The following is a 15,845-nucleotide window of genomic DNA, read 5'->3' on the forward strand; positions in this document are numbered from 1 at the left end:
GTAGGTAAATATTCGGTAACGATTGAGTAATTACCGAATCGGTATTTATGTGTGTCACATGGCACAGGTGTACATGCACAGATTTGCATGTACACAGGTATTCGTTATTTACCACCAACTAATAGTTGGTGGTAAATAACGAATCCTTAAGGCCCTGTGGCACTGTTTTCAGTGCCACCTACATCCCATATTACCGATTCGGTAAATTTACCAAATCGGTAATTTACAGAATTGGTAATGTACCAATTCGGTAAATTTTCAGAATCTGTAATTTTTAGGCCCCCTACATCTAAAACTACAAATACCGGTCGGTAACGGCCGAAATCGGCTGTTACCGACCGGTATCTGGCCACCTACATCTGGCCCCATATGTTTTAATCCTCAACAAGCAATAGGTATTGATGAGGAAGAAAATGTTAGATGGAAAAATGGGCAGAGTGGTGAAAAACTTGGGGAGTAGTCCTTGAAAGTTAAATTAATGAATACCTGAAGTGGATTTGATAATATTCATTTGCACTCATTATTGAGCCAATAGGGATCAAGTCCTCTGAGAAAAACTGTGTGTAGTGGGTTTAAGGAATTAAATGGATAAGGAATGGGTGGAGTGTATCTATTTTTATATATAGTTCTGAGAATCTGAGGTGAAGCCTTGAAGGCTTAGGATCCAGGCTTGATCTATCAATTTTAAAATTACATTCAAGAACATGAAGGTGGAAAGTGAAGTCGGTCAAAGAGGAATACTTAAGTATCCTAAATGCCATGATATAATGTTAATGAAAGAAGCCTAGTCAGGTGTAGAAATCAGGATCGAGGGACAGCAAGGATCTGATAGACTCAGAATACCTTCATATAGAGATGGAGCGAAGCGGTTCAAGGAGAGATGGATCGAAGAAGTTCAAGAAGAGATGGAGCGAAGAGGTTCAAGTAGAGATGGAGCGATGAGGTTCAAGAAGAGATAGAGTGAAGAGGTTCAAGGAGAGATGGATTGAAGAGGTTCAAGAAGCGATGGAGCGAAGAGGTTCAAGGAGAGATGGATCGAAGAGGTTCAAGGAGACATGCAGTGAAGAGGTTTAATGAGATGGAGCGAAGAGGTTCAAGGAGACATGGAGCGAAGAGGTTCAAGGAGCCATGGAGTGAAGAGCTTCAAGGAGAGATGGAGCAAGAGGTTCAAGGAGAGATGAAGAGGTTCAAGGAGATATGGAGCGAAGAGTTTCAAGGAGACATGGAGCAAAGAGGTTCGAGGAGCGATGGAGCCAAGGGGCTTCAAGGAGAGTTGGAGTTGAGGGGTTTGTTTGATGTTGTTTCTAGATATGGGAATGGATTTCTAGGCCAAGAGCGGGTTTGGACTCTAGGTATTATCTGGATATACACTTTGGGTTGAGGTTGAAGCCAAGATTTGATTAGAATTAATTACATGAATGAAGGAGGAAAGCAGGTGATTGTAGATCAGCTGTTGTTGGTAAAGGGTTATTTTCCAGGTTAAGAACTAGCAAATGGTACTGGGTGGGGCATTCTGCCAGTCTAACTGATTACACCTTTGTTGAAGGTGACCTTTGATACCACTGTGTGGGGTTTCAGGTTCAAGAACGGACTAGTAGCAATTACTGCTCCCAAATACTATAATTCAGGAATTGATTAGTGGGGTTGATGCTGACTTGTTCCTGAGGTTTAACAGGTGATTTAGCTGAGAAGCTTCTTGGGGAGAAGAACTCCGACTTCACGAGGAATAAACCCAATGCATGAAAAAGGGGCCCCATGAAGGTTTTGCTAGGTTTAGATCATAAACCTATTGTTCAATCTGGGTATAAATCTATCAAGATTTTCTTTACAGCGTATCAGAAAAAGTAAATGATGCCCGGTTCAACGCCTGGTACTGATGGGATTCTCCATGACAAAATAAAAACTGATGAATATCTAAAAAAATGTTTGGCCTAGTGAAAAAATATGCTCACGAGAGGATGTCTCCTATTTGCTTCTTCCAGTGTTTTGAGGCTGCATTTGATACAAGTCAGCGGGGTAGCTTTATTGAGTAAAAGTACTACACTATGCAATTGACAAGGTCATCTTAGAATGAATTCCGAAAGCTTAACAAAAAACAAATAAAACACCCTGCCAGCAAAGAAATGCTTAAAAGCAACCCCCAGAAAACAAAATACTAGTTGTTAGGATAAAAGCATGCTACATTGAATTGGAAATGCAAAAAGAACAATTGATGGACAGAATGCAGAACAATGTCATACATTCACCTCAAAGATACAGTCCTAAATACATTGTTTTTGTGCTCGCCATTCCAGTTTGAACCCAGCCATGTGCAATCAGTCTTGACCCTGTGCCTATTGGGAACAGCCTAGCCCGAACTGCCAAGCCAGGTCCTCCCTGGACTGGATACTGTGGTTCCTTGAATTCTGAACCTGTGTTTTAAATATCATGATTCTGTTATGAATTTGGTAACAGCAGACCGTAAACAGTGAGTTCAGCAAGTGCAAGTGTTTTCGTCATGTTACACCAATGGATTCACTGTGTATTTGAAGGTTTTGTTCTGAACCCTCGGGTTCCATCTTGTGCATAGCAGCCATTTTGTGGATTGCCCTTACAGTAGGCCCTCACTGTGGCAGAACAAGTATTTAAGGACATAACCTTAGCATGGGTTTGTGCTGACTCCTGCATGACCTGGCGAAAGCTGACCCTGTTGCTTGAGGCTAACTTTCCCAAGCCAGTTCCTGCCCTTTAGCTGATCAAGATTATAGATCATAGCACAGGACATTATAAAGATTTACTACACACAAACGTGCCTATCTTACTTCCATCTGTTCCTGCCTCCACGAGCTATTTATGACATGGCCTGTGATCTTACTGTTTTGGGTTTATCCGGCCTTGTCAGCTAGAGAATGTATGCATTATGTGGACATTGTTTATGGCCTGGACTTATCTTGAAAGTGGGTTTGTCGTCATACAGTGCTTTGTGTGCACGTCCTGGGAGTGACCAACAATAATGTACTTCAAAGAGAAAATGTGTGCCTAGGGCAAAATAAATGGTATAAAAGGTCTGTGCCGAGACCATTCAGGAGGCTGCCTCATTCAGTTGCTTTAGGTGTTACTGGGCGACGTAGCCTCACAATTAATTGTAATAAAGATGTCTTTTCATATTTCAGATTCTCTGTTGATTTCTTTGCTGCTTTTGAATGGACTACTTATTGGTAAGACCCCTGAGAAGGAGTTTGAGAGATTTTTGGTACATCAGATGGCGCGACCAACGATGGGCCCCATCAAGAAGTGACTATCTGGAGGAGTAATCTTGTCAGAGGACAGAAATCTACTGGGGCAGGCAAGACAGACATCTACTAAAAGAGGTACTCTGTGCACAGAGGTTCTGGGGGATTCTTTGTCTCTGCGGCCCAGTATATTTTTGATTTTTCTGACTTAAACTCTCCAAAAGATGTCACTCCTGACTGAGGAACCTTTTTGGCGTAAGTGGTTTTTAAAAAAAAAAGAGACTGTTAGTGCAGTTAGAACTTGGCAGTTAGAATTTGGACAACTATTTGTTTGGTATAGCTTTGATAGGTTTGTATAGGTTTGTATATGCGAATTGCAATTTGTGTAGGCAGGTTATGAAGAGACTTTTTCTCCATCTGCTTTAGTTGAAGTATAAGTGGGTCGCTCCCAGTCCTTAGTTCTTTGGTATTTGGTCCTTAGTTTATTTGAACATTGCAATTTTCAATAACCAAGGGTCTTGTATATTTACGAGTGTATCGATAGAGATAGCCCCTTGAAGTTTGAAGCTAGATTAGTGAGCTATAAGATGCCTGATCTTAGCAAATTTGGAGCTTTGTGTTGGCCAACTTTGTATACGTTTGGATTAGCCGGTTTTCCCCTAAAGGGGATATCTAAATAGGTTTAGATTTAAAAACATATTTCTTCCTTGGTGATTTTGTATCCCCAGGGAATTAAAATATGACATAATACAAAACGAGGATCCTTTGTTCTGAGCAGTTTTATGAATAGAGATATGCAGACCGATTTTTTGTGTTCTGCCAGATTTGTGAGTTCAATGTGTGTTTAAATATCTATGTGGCTTTTCTCATTAGTGTAACTTCGGTATGTGAATAGCGTTCGCGCAATTTATGAAACAAATACGTATAGCGCTGTATTGTGTGTCCTGAATGTTTGAACACTTTCTGTTTTTGTCTGAAATGAGCTCAAGATGTGGTTGTGGGTTTCTTGATGTTTTCAGTCTGTTAAGTAAAATATTAGATTAATTAATATTAGGTGGAAATTAAATGAGATGCAGCGATTTGCCATGCGACATGCTAAAATCGCTATATGTTGCTATTTAATTTATAGACTAAGCAAAACGCATATGTGCAAAATGTTAAATGCTTAAAATAGATAAAGTTAAAATTCGCATTCACTAGGAATATAAAAGGCCTCAAAAATAAATTATGTGTTTTTTTTTAGAAAAACGAATTTATAGCATTTTTGTACCTACATGCATTTTAGTACATGTAAAAAGCAAACGCTTCAGCTAAAGGGAATTTTTGCTAGATTTAAATACATCTTATTGCACACGCATTTTAAAACTTGAAATGTCTGTTTTCAGCACTGTGCAGGGCCTTTCTTGCCGTTAAGGCAGCATATGTGTTTTTCAAAGGCCATAAATAGTATTGAAATGTTTATTTAGCCCAGGACTTAGCCGTTAGTTAATCACAGTTGGACTTTTTCATTTCAGAATAGTGTTTTAGAGGGTTACAAAAATAAGGGTCATCATTTTGTATCACTGGAAGACATTTCAATTGCGGGCAAGGGATGCAGCTTACCTTTATATGTGGAATTATCATAAAAACAGATAATTGGTTTAATTGAACGAAAAATTATTAATTATGAAAAAATTATTTGAGAAAAAAATAAGTGCTTTTTGAAAATCGTTTTTTGATATTTATAAAGCTTAATACTCATACTATGACCTCCTAGCATTAGAATTTGATTTAAGTTATGTGTTACTGTATAATTAGGTAATTTGCATGTTGGTTTTCACTTGGCGCAGGCGCAAAGACTCATTTTTCAAGGGAATTAGATGTGATATGCTTAATGTCCAATCTTTGCAGTCTGTAAAGCACATTCTGAGGATGATTAATAAATAATATAATTGTAGGATTTTTATTTTTAAGTGCCCCAAAGATAAAAATCGAAATTGAGTTAAATAGATTTTTAACACAGCATTCTTGTCATTTACCATGTCTTAAAAGTGTCTCTGGCTTCAGAAAATGCATACATTTGTGTGTAATACAAATTTGCAGGTTGCCCCATTTGGGTTTACTTTTAAATGGCCCAGTGAGATCCAATTAAAGTTGCTGAAATGAGTACCATTCCAACAAACATTTGTTCTAAAAACTGGTCTGACTTTGTCACCCTCAGAGAGCAGAAACTGTGGGCTAGGAAAACAGGCTGTTCCAGTTGCGCTAAGATGTTATCTTTTAGTTTCCCTGTAAACAATGGAGAAGGCTGTCATGTTGACATTTGTGACCTTTTAATTAGGACTTTTGCATCCGAGGAATGCAGAATGACCTTGCTGAACGAGCCTCTAAAGGTGGGGTTTTCTCCGTGAGAACATCAATAAAATGAAAGAACTTAATTTAATAGGGAAAATAAAAAGGGGTTTCTTTGAAAGTCCCAAACATTGTGTTAAATGCTCTGCAGAACTGATACATTTGTGTCTCCACGCTAAGAAAAATAATGTTTGCTAGTTGTGTTTATTTGACAGAAAACGAAGTGTTGCATTAAGTCTTAGATAGAAAATAAGATGCAGCCCTTTTCCAAAATTTTGAAGGCTACATGCTACAGGCCTAAGTGAAAATGATTTGCTAATTAGGAATTATTTTTCACAGTGGAAATTATAGGTGCCAAATTAAAATGGAGTGTCAGTGTAACCATTTCTTTTAGAACGGTAAAAAAAAGGTGGCTTGATGTTGCGAGCTGAACTGACAAGAGAGTAACAGTTAAGTAATGAAAATGTATTTTTGTATATGTTAAAATGTGGGGTTTTTTTGTGTTGTGTATTTTTCTGATTCTGCCTACAGATCATTCATGGATTGTTCTAAGGCTGACAAGACACAAGACACGTGAGTTTGGTTAGTTGAAAGGAGATGCGTTTTTGCGTAATTTCTTTAAAAAAAAATGTTCATGTTTTCGTTTGTGTATTTGGCCCTATCGTGAAATATTTTAGTTGGTCCTGTATGTTAGAAGAGAGACAGCAAAGTTATATTTGACAGCAGACTCCCACTGCCTGGTGCTCTAATGTCAAAAGGAGGGTAAGGATGTTAGACCTGACAAATTTAGACAGGCCCAAATATTGGGTTTTGGGCTGCAGGTTTACAGTGCATAAAGTACATGTGCCATGGTGCTGTGTGTCATCGCCTATTCACATATGCTATTGTTTTGTCTGTGCTGTTTTTTTTTTGTTTTTTTTTGTGCTTGATATACAGCAAGTATATCTGATGGCTTGACATGTGCATTTTTTTTGTGTGTATGTTTTGTTTTATGTTGTTACTATTACAAGTTCCCTTGTGTTGTGAAGGGACCCGTATGACGATGCGTATCGTTGCACAACAGTTGGATGGATTTGGTATAATGATAAATTTCACAGATATGGTTTTCATACTGTGAGGAAGACAGGCAGCACTTTTACCAGTGCATGCCAAATTTGGCTATAATGATATTGGAGAAAACTAAAAAGATATACAGAATCAAAGTGTGTCACCTGCTGTTAGTCACTTACTGCCCCTTCCCTTAAAGGAACAGGCAGCCCTACATTTATGTATCCTTGATTGGACCTAAGGATGGAATTATAGATCTGTGACTCAAGGTGGCCTAATTTCTATATTGCATTACTTAATCATGTTCTGTTTCCCAAATAGCATATGGCTTTGTCCCTTGAAAGGAAACCAGGTTTCATTTTTTCTCACTGAAGAGAGAACAGGAACATTAGTTAGGATTACCGTATATGGTGTAGTTGCCAGCGGTAGAGTTAAAATTTGTGTAACTTTGGTCTTTTGTGTATCCCCCGTACTCTTGGTGCTGTGTCACATGCCTGATGCACCCAAGCAAACTCTTGTCCTTCCTATAGATTTTTCTTTTGTTGCTTCTCCCCTGACCGATGTCGCATCATGCTTAGTTATTGGGGATTTTAGTTGTGTCCTAGTTCCATTTCCCTTTTCCCTATTCCTTTCACCAGTCAGCCCATTTATTATTATGGGCGTATTGTTTATGTTCACACTTCTAAACTGCAGTGATGTATCAGGGACCCCCCTCCATGTTATGTATAATTCCCTTTTGTATGACCAGACTGGTTTTCAAGAATTTTCCTTAGGCCTACTTCAATGTTTTTTCAGACTGACTGTCGGGGTAGTGATAGACTGGTTAACTGACCCAATATTATAGTAAGACAAGTTTTCCATCTCGATAGGAGATATCTTAAGTTTACCTTTTGAACATGACAAATTTTCAATGTCTATTTTAATTTTTCAGTTCTCTTCTGTTCCTGCTGCTTTAATTTTTGGTGGGATCAGATGTGTTCTAATCATGCAAATACCAGGACTCTCTAGTTCTTGTCTTTTTGTCTGCACATTTGATCATTAGCCTATGTATTGCATAGTGCACTTGATGCACATTTTTTAAAGGGACTTTTCTCCATGTCCTTGATAATCTGTATTATGTCATCTCTCTATTTGAGATGTTCTAGATAAGGAATTTAGGAACACCTAGGCTTAATCATTGAGGAAAATATGTATTTACCCCATTAGACAATGCCACTGTGTGAGGACATCCATTTAGATTCCCATGGCGTATTGCCACTCCCTTGCAGATTGCAGGCCACCTGCTTGCTGTCCCCTTGTTAAAACCCATGAACTGTTTTTTGTGCTTGATTTGAAGGAAACTAACAATTGTGTTACATTTCCTATATCACTAGGTTCTGCGGGATCTTCCAGAGTCAAAGGAAGAGTGATACCCTGCAGACCTGTGATCGAGACTAAGCCCACTCCCCATCAGTGACCGCTACAGATGAATGACCGACTTCTTGGCTCTACAATTCCTGCAACCAAAAAGTCGCGAGGCTGGACAGCGATCATCAGTGTGCCGTCAATGGTACCTCCCAAGCAAGGCCTTTGCTTCATCGGAAGGCATTGCAGAAAAAAAAGGAGCTGGTTCCTTGTTTGCCACAGAATGAGAGCTTCTGTTTGTTTGAGCTTTCTACCTGTTATGTGCTGGAAACCTCTGACAGTGTACAGTCCCTTGAGCCCTTGGCCCGAGTTTTGGCCACACACACACCTCTTTTCCCTTTGCTCCGACGGAAAGGCACTATATTCTGGTGCCCATGAGAGAGCAGCTTGAGCGTCCTCTGACACTAAATAATGAGTGTTGGAGTCTGAAAGTGCTGCTGATCTTGAGAGGTTGTTTCTCAGTAGTGCTTGGATCTGCACGAGATGTTTTGTGCCCATGATCAATGAAGAGCACATCATTTGTAGTGTCTGCCACAAAGAAGAGACACTGGTGCATTGTTTTGAGACATTGAGACTTTCAAGTGAGCTGTGGGTGTTTGCCAGGAGGGCACTCCAACTAAGCAGTACTTTTTCTCATGAAAAGGCCTGAATCGAGAGGCCCAACGCGGAAGAAGACAATGGAAGCGGATTTGATGGACAATAGAAGCCTTCCAAAGAGGCTTATAACGGACTTTGGGCACAGTTGCAGATATAGACTGAGTGATTGCCTATGTAAGGGCAAAAGGATGGTCTGTGGTTCCTTGAATTCTGAACCTGTGTTTTAAATATCATGATTCTGTTATGAATTTGGTAACAGCAGACCGTAAACAGTGAGTTCAGCAAGTGCAAGTGTTTTCGTCATGTTACACCAATGGATTCACTGTGTATTTGAAGGTTTTGTTCTGAACCCTCGGGTTCCATCTTGTGCATAGCAGCCATTTTGTGGATTGCCCTTGCAGTAGGCCCTCACTGTGGCAGAACAAGTATTTAAGGACATAACCTTAGCATGGGTTTGTGCTGACTCCTGCATGACCTGGCGAAAGCTGACCCTGTTGCTTGAGGCTAACCTTGCCAAGCCAGTTCCTGCCCTTTAGCTGATCAAGATTATAGATCAGAGCACAGGACATTGTAAAGATTTACTACACACAAACGTGCCTATCTTACTTCCATCTGTTCCTGTTCCTGCCTCCACGAGCTATTTATGACATGGGCTGTGATCTTACTGTTTTGGGTTTATCCGGCCTTGTCAGCTAGAGAATATATGCATTATGTGGACATTGTTTATGGCCTGGACTTATCTTAAAAGTGGGTTTGTCATCATACAGTGCTTTGTGTGCACGTCCTAGGAGTGACCAACAATAATGTACTTGAAAGAGAAAATGTGTGCCTAGGGCATAATAAATGGTATAAAAGGTCTGTGCTGAGACCATTCAGGAGGCGGCCTCATTCAGTTGCTTTAGGTGTGACTGGGCGACGTAGCCTCACAATTAATTGTAATAAAGATGTCTTTTCATATTTCAGATTCTCTGTTGATTTCTTTGCTGCTTTTGAATGGACTACTTATTGGTAAGACCCCTGAGAAGGAGTTAGAGAGATTTTTGGTACATCAATACACGCATCCTAGGACTGGTTTCGGGGTTTCACCCCTAATCAGCCAAGATAGCTTGAGTCCAGTGGCACGAAGAGCACAGGACCCACCTCTGGCCATACCGGTCCCCCTCGGGGTGATAAATGCAAAATGAACAATTGATGGACAGTATCCAGAACAATGGCATACATTTTACCCCAGTACAGAGATCTGGGCCAAAAATCCATCGTTTTTTTACTCACCATGCCATTCCAGATTAAACCCAGCCATGTATAAATCAGTCTTGACCCTGTGCCCCATGGGAACAGTCCAGCCGAACTGCCAAGCAAGGTCCTCCCTGGACTGGAAACGAGCAACCTTGGACTGGTTTCGGGGTTTCACCCCACATCAGCCAGGATAGCTTGATGTCTGGGCATATCAGTCCCACTCTGGGTGAGAAATGCAAAAAGAACAATTGATGGACAGAATGCAGAACAATATCATCCATTCACCCCAGTACAGAGATCTGGGCCTAAATCCATCGTCGTTTTTGCTCACCATGCCATTCCAGTTTGAACTCAGCCATGTGCAAAGCAGTCTTTACCCTGTAACCTGTACCCCATGGAAACAGTCCAGCCCGAGCTGCCAAGTTAGGTTCTCCCTGGACTCGAAAATAGCCTTCTAGGACCAGTTTCTGGGTTTCACCCCTCATCAGCCAGGATTGCTTGACTCCAGTGGCATGGAGAGCACGGGACCCATGTCAGGGCATACCCGTCCCACTCAGTGTGACAAATGTTAAAAGAACAATTGATGGAAGAATGCAGAACAATGTCATCCATTCACCAAGACTGATTTGCATATAGCTGTGTCTGAACTGTGGTGGTGAAGTGAGCTTACGAACGAAGATGGATTCAACCCAGATCTGTGACTGGGGGTGAGTGTCTGAAAAGTTTCAGCACTCCGTTCATCATCTCCTAGTGTTTGCTTAGTTCGCCCTAAGTTGACAGGGTATGCCCAGACGTGGGTCCCATGCTCACTTAGCCAGTGGATTCAAGCTAGCCTGGCTGATGGGGGCGGTTAGCACGAAACCGGTCCCAGGATGCTTTTTTCCAATCCAGGGAAGACATGGCTTGGCAGTTCGGGCTGGACAAACATCTGACCAGCTTCCTTGGAGAGAACAACATCCTAGACCCATCCCAGTCCGGGTTTTGCAGCAACCACAGCACTGAACCTGCCCTCATCGCTGCCACCGACGACATCAGGATCATGCTCGACAATCGAGAAACCGCTGCCCTCATCCTCCTGGACCTGTCAGCCGCTTTTGACACAGTCTGCCACCGCACACTAAGAGCACGCCTCCACGATGCCGGAATCTGAGAAAAGGCCCTGGACAGGACCACCTCCTTTCTCTCCGGGAGAACCCAGAGCGTCCGCCTCCGAAGCCACCGAGATCATCTGTGGCGTACCCCAAGGCTCCCGGGATGCTTGTTTCTGGTCCAGGGAAGACATCGCAAGGTAGTTCGCGCTGGACTGTTCCCATGAATCACAGGATCAAGAATGATTTGCATATAGCTGTGTCTGAACTTGGGTGGCGAAGTGAGCTAAAGAACGCTGGTGGATTCAACCCATATCTGTGACAGGGGTGAGTGTTTCCTTGTGTTTGCTATGTTGTACCCTATCCCAGCACACAAATTGTTATTGGAGTGATAAAAGGCAGCTATAACAGCGTGTGCCACACTTTTAAACCTGAAACCGCTAAATGGTCTTGTTGACAAAAAACACTCTGCTTTTTAGGTCTCGGCTTAGCGAAAGGCTGCGCTTGCGCAGTCTCGCTCCGAGACTTTATTTATTAGAGAGTGGAGCTTGAACCCGCCCCTCTTCTCCTTTGGCTGGCTTCCTAAACCGAGGCCAGCCATTGGACGAGAGGGGCGTCTGTCCGTTTAAGCCCCGTCTTTTTGGGATTGAGGGGTGTGTTTTTTCGTTTCTTTCTGTTTTCTTTCTCTCCTCTTTCCAGCCAATGGGAAGAGGAGAGAAAGAAAACACGCCCCCCAATCCAAAAATGACGCTGCGTTACTCCGAGGCATTCCTGCCTCGCCTCGGAGAAACATGGTGGCGCTTGTTAAGCCTTTCGTGGCTTCTTTATTTAATTATTTAGCCGCGCATTGGCTCTACTGCCTATTTCACTCCCCTGCCCACCTCCATGATTTGTTAAGCCTTCCGTGGCTTCTTTATTTAAATATTTAGCCGCGCATTGGCTCTGCTGCCTATTTCACTCCCATACCCACCTCCATGATTTGTTAAGCCTTCCGTGGCTTCTTTATTTAATTATTTAGCCGCGCATTGGCTCTACTGCCTATTTCACTACCCTGCCCACCTCCATGATCTGGCTGCCGAAGGCGACCCCGTTTTGGCTCTTGCCTACTCTGCTTGGCTCTTAGCTCCCTTGTCAAGATCAGGCCGTTGATGGCGATCTTTTAGCCGGGCTGGCACTTGAACACGCATCCATGTTTTTTTTGTTTACATTTTGACAATGAGGACATCGCGCATGCCCCCTCCCCTGCTGCCGGGCTGTTTTTTTTCTGTACATTCAGCAGGCAGAGCTTCGACGAATAGGCAGAAGACTTGCTGCAAATGGGTAGAAGTAGTCTTTTTTTCATTCGTATCACCCGTTAGTGACTCTGGAATAAAAGTTTATCATCTACACTGGAGTTGGTAATAGCAAAAAGATGCTTCCCTAATATTGTAAATTATGTTATATATTTAAAACATATTTTAATCAATGTTTTCATATTTGATCTCAGATCATTTTTTTTCCGAATGTGGCTCCATTCTAAAGATAAAATATTCAGTCCTGTTTTTTTTTTTTTGTTTCTTTCCCGACATTGACCGCAGTAATTCTGAATTATCTGCCATTCCAAGATGTCTGTCCAGTTAGCTATCGGCAGTAGTCATGCTGTATTATTGTCCTGTTTCCCTTTCCATGCTCGATTGTGGGTACTCGGTGTGGCCTGGGAGAGAAGGGTGGAACATCAGATTTATCCACCCGTAGCCTCTCTACCTTAGCAGCATGTATTACTGCAATGGGGACAACTGTAACCAAACTGACAACGCCAAGGTACGAGACCCTGGATGCAAAATGATTCACTGGCATTTTCTGAACCATGCATGTTTGCTCTACACGATGCACTGGTGGGTCAGTAGGAAGTTGGTGTGGAGAGCTTGGACTGGGTGTCGTATTCTCAGGGTGATGATATGCTGAGCCTTAAAGTCCTTTTCATGTTAATGCCACACGTATCCACTGCTTCAATGGAGAGGTGATACGGGGCACACGTTTTCCATTGGCCCTGATTTTGCAGTGAAACTCTTGCCTCTGTTCCCTGCCTGCGCTCGCCCGGGTGCATGAGCACCTCCGTGGCGTACGTGGTGAAAGAGGCCAGCCCCGGGGCGCAGGCCTACGAGGGCGCCGTGCTGGAGAGCCTGCGGGAGGTGTGCGAGGGGGCTGGCGTCTGCCTGGCGATGCTGGACTTCGGGGAGACCGGCGTGCTGGACCGCTTCTACAATGCAGGTGATAGGCCCTTTTCTGCCCCCCCGTTCCCTCGTGCTTGCTTTTCTGCCCCCCGTTCCCTCGTTGTGCTTGCTTTTCTGCCCCCCTGTTCCCTCGTTGTGCTTGCTTTTTCTGCCCCCCGTTCCCTCCTTGTGCTTGCTTTTCTGCCCCCCTGTTCCCTCATTGTGCTTGCTTTTCTGCCCCCCGTTCCCTCGTTGTGCTTGCTTTTCTGCCCCCCGTTCCCTCGTTGTGCTTGCTTTTCTGCCTGCTTTTCTGCCCCCCCTTTTCCCTCATTGTGCTTGCTTTTCTGCCCCGCTCCCTCGTTGTGCTTGCTTTTCTGTCCCCCTGTTCCCTCGTTGTGCTTGCTTTTTTTAACGTTTCTGTGTTTACCTGATGCTTTGTTATTCCCCATTTCCTTTTCCTCCTATTGTTTGGCAGTCTTTAATCAGCCTCATTGATTGCTCTTCTGGTGAACCCTGACTATCACATCCCCCATAATGGAAGTCCCCAGTGTTGGAGACCCCGCACAGCGATCAATAGCATGTTGCGCATAATGCAGGACAAGAACGGAGGTCTCCCTTGGGCTGATTCCAACTTTTCCATTATTTAGCGGTATCTCTTATCCTTTGATGTGTTGTGGAAACAGTCATATCTGGATTGGTATGTTTACTTTTCACAATTAGGCCTGTTACAAATTGCCTTCAGTGTGGCATTTGATTGGTGTCAGGAGACCAAGAAAGTTGTACAAGTCCGGATAAAGCTACTCTTAGACTTGTATCACTCTATAGCAGGCATTTGAAAAACTAGTAGGTCCGGCGCTGGCTAGTTGCCTTTTGCCTTTGTTGAATTTTGTTTTTTCTTGGTTTTTGTAAAACTTATTTTTGGGGGAGTTGCTTTTCTTTTTCTTGCCTCTCTTACCTGGGGCATTACTGGGCAGACATGGGCGTGTGCCTGACCTAGACTGAGGGATGTCTGTGTGTGTGTGTTGGGCTCTGTGTGTGCGTGGGCTCTGTGTGTGTGTGTGTTGGGCTCTGTGTGTGGGGCTCTGTGTGTGGGGGGGGCTCTGTGTGTGTGTGTGTGGGGGGGCTCTGTGTGTGGGGGGCTCTGTGTGTGTGGGGGGCTCTGTGTGTGTGGGGGGCTCTGTGTGTGTGTGTGTGTTGGGCTCTGTGTGTGTGTGGGCTCTGTGTCTGTGTGTGGGGCTCTGTGTGTGGGTGTGTGTGGGGCTCTGTGTGTGTGTGGGGCTCTGTGTGTGTGGCTCTGTGTGTGTGAAGGGGGCTCTGTGTGTGTATATGGGGCTCTGTGTGTGTGCATGTGGGGCTCTGTGTGTGTGTGGGGGGGGCTCTGTGTGTGGGGCTCTGTGGCCTCTGTTCCCTGCTTTTGCTCGATTGTCTTGCCTCTGTTCGATGCTTGTGCTCGATTTTCTTGCCTCTGTTCCCTGGGGCGTTACTGGGCAGAGATGGGCGTGTGGCTGACCTAGACTGAGGGATGTCTGTGTGTGTATGTTGGGCTCTGTGTGTGTGTGTGTTTTGGGCTCTGTGTGTGTGTAGGTGGCTCTGTGTGGGTGGCTCTGTGTGTGTGGGGGTGGCTCTATGTGAATGACTCTGTGTGGGTGGCTCTCTGTGTGGGTGGCTTTGTATGTGTGTTTGGGTGGCTGGCTCTGTGTGTGGGTGCAAATGCAATAGGTTTCGCATTTGCGAGAGATTAAGCTATTGGCATTGTAAATGACAATGCCATTTATTTATATGTTTTAAAAACAAAACATAAATAAAAATAATGTCATGAGCAATGCCAAGAGCTCTAACTTTAACAATGCCAAGACCATTGCATTGTAAATGCTTGTTAAAAACTGCAGCCGCAAGTTACAGAAGACAATACTGAACTTCTCTAACTTCAGAGCAATATATATTAGGCTGGTTAAAAGTGGAAATACACTCCTTGCAGATGCGCCCGACCCCCCAATGCTGCTCTTTGCCCGTACCCCCCATGGTGCTCTTCTGTCTGATCTCCTGGCTCAGTGCTATGAGACTGGGGCTAGGCTCGCTGGCTCTGGGAAGGAGGAAAGTAGAGTAAGGAACATTGAACCACTGCTCACGTGCTGCAGTTGGACCATGATGCACACACTGCCGGGATAGCTAAACTAAGCGCTGGAATGCTCCTCTCAGGCCAGCACAGCTCATGTAGGGCCACTTGCTGCTGCAGCCTCTTTCCTGCAGTGTCATGTTAGAGGGGCTGTAGTCAGAGCCCTTCACACGTATGACCTATACTGTCATACCCGCCACAAGCAGCTTATTGTGATCTTTGAAGCTCCCCATGTGGGAATGCTAATCTTTAGGTCATACTGTGGGAGGGTATTGAAGCAGACTTTTGTTTCTGACCTCACAAGAGCAGAGGCACTCACCTTAAACTCATCTCTGGTGGCAAGATTGCAAAAAACAGTCAGTCAGCAAACCCATGGCTGGTTGGTTCTCAGGGGGCACCTCCAAGGAGCCCTCTGGGTGTACGTATTAGTAAATCCAACACTGGAATCAGTGTGGGCTTATTAATACGAGATGTTTGATACAAAACATCTCTGGTTTCAGTGGAATCATCGTGTAGCTGGGGAACTCGTTTTCACTAGTGTTCAGCACATGTTTTAAAATGGCTTCTCTGATCACTTGTACTGGCAGTAATGGAACTGACCAGCACAGGGGCATATCTGCTC

This window comes from Lissotriton helveticus, chromosome 1_2, assembly GCF_964261635.1.
Source record: "Lissotriton helveticus chromosome 1_2, aLisHel1.1, whole genome shotgun sequence".
Taxonomy (NCBI): Eukaryota; Metazoa; Chordata; class Amphibia; order Caudata; family Salamandridae; genus Lissotriton; species Lissotriton helveticus.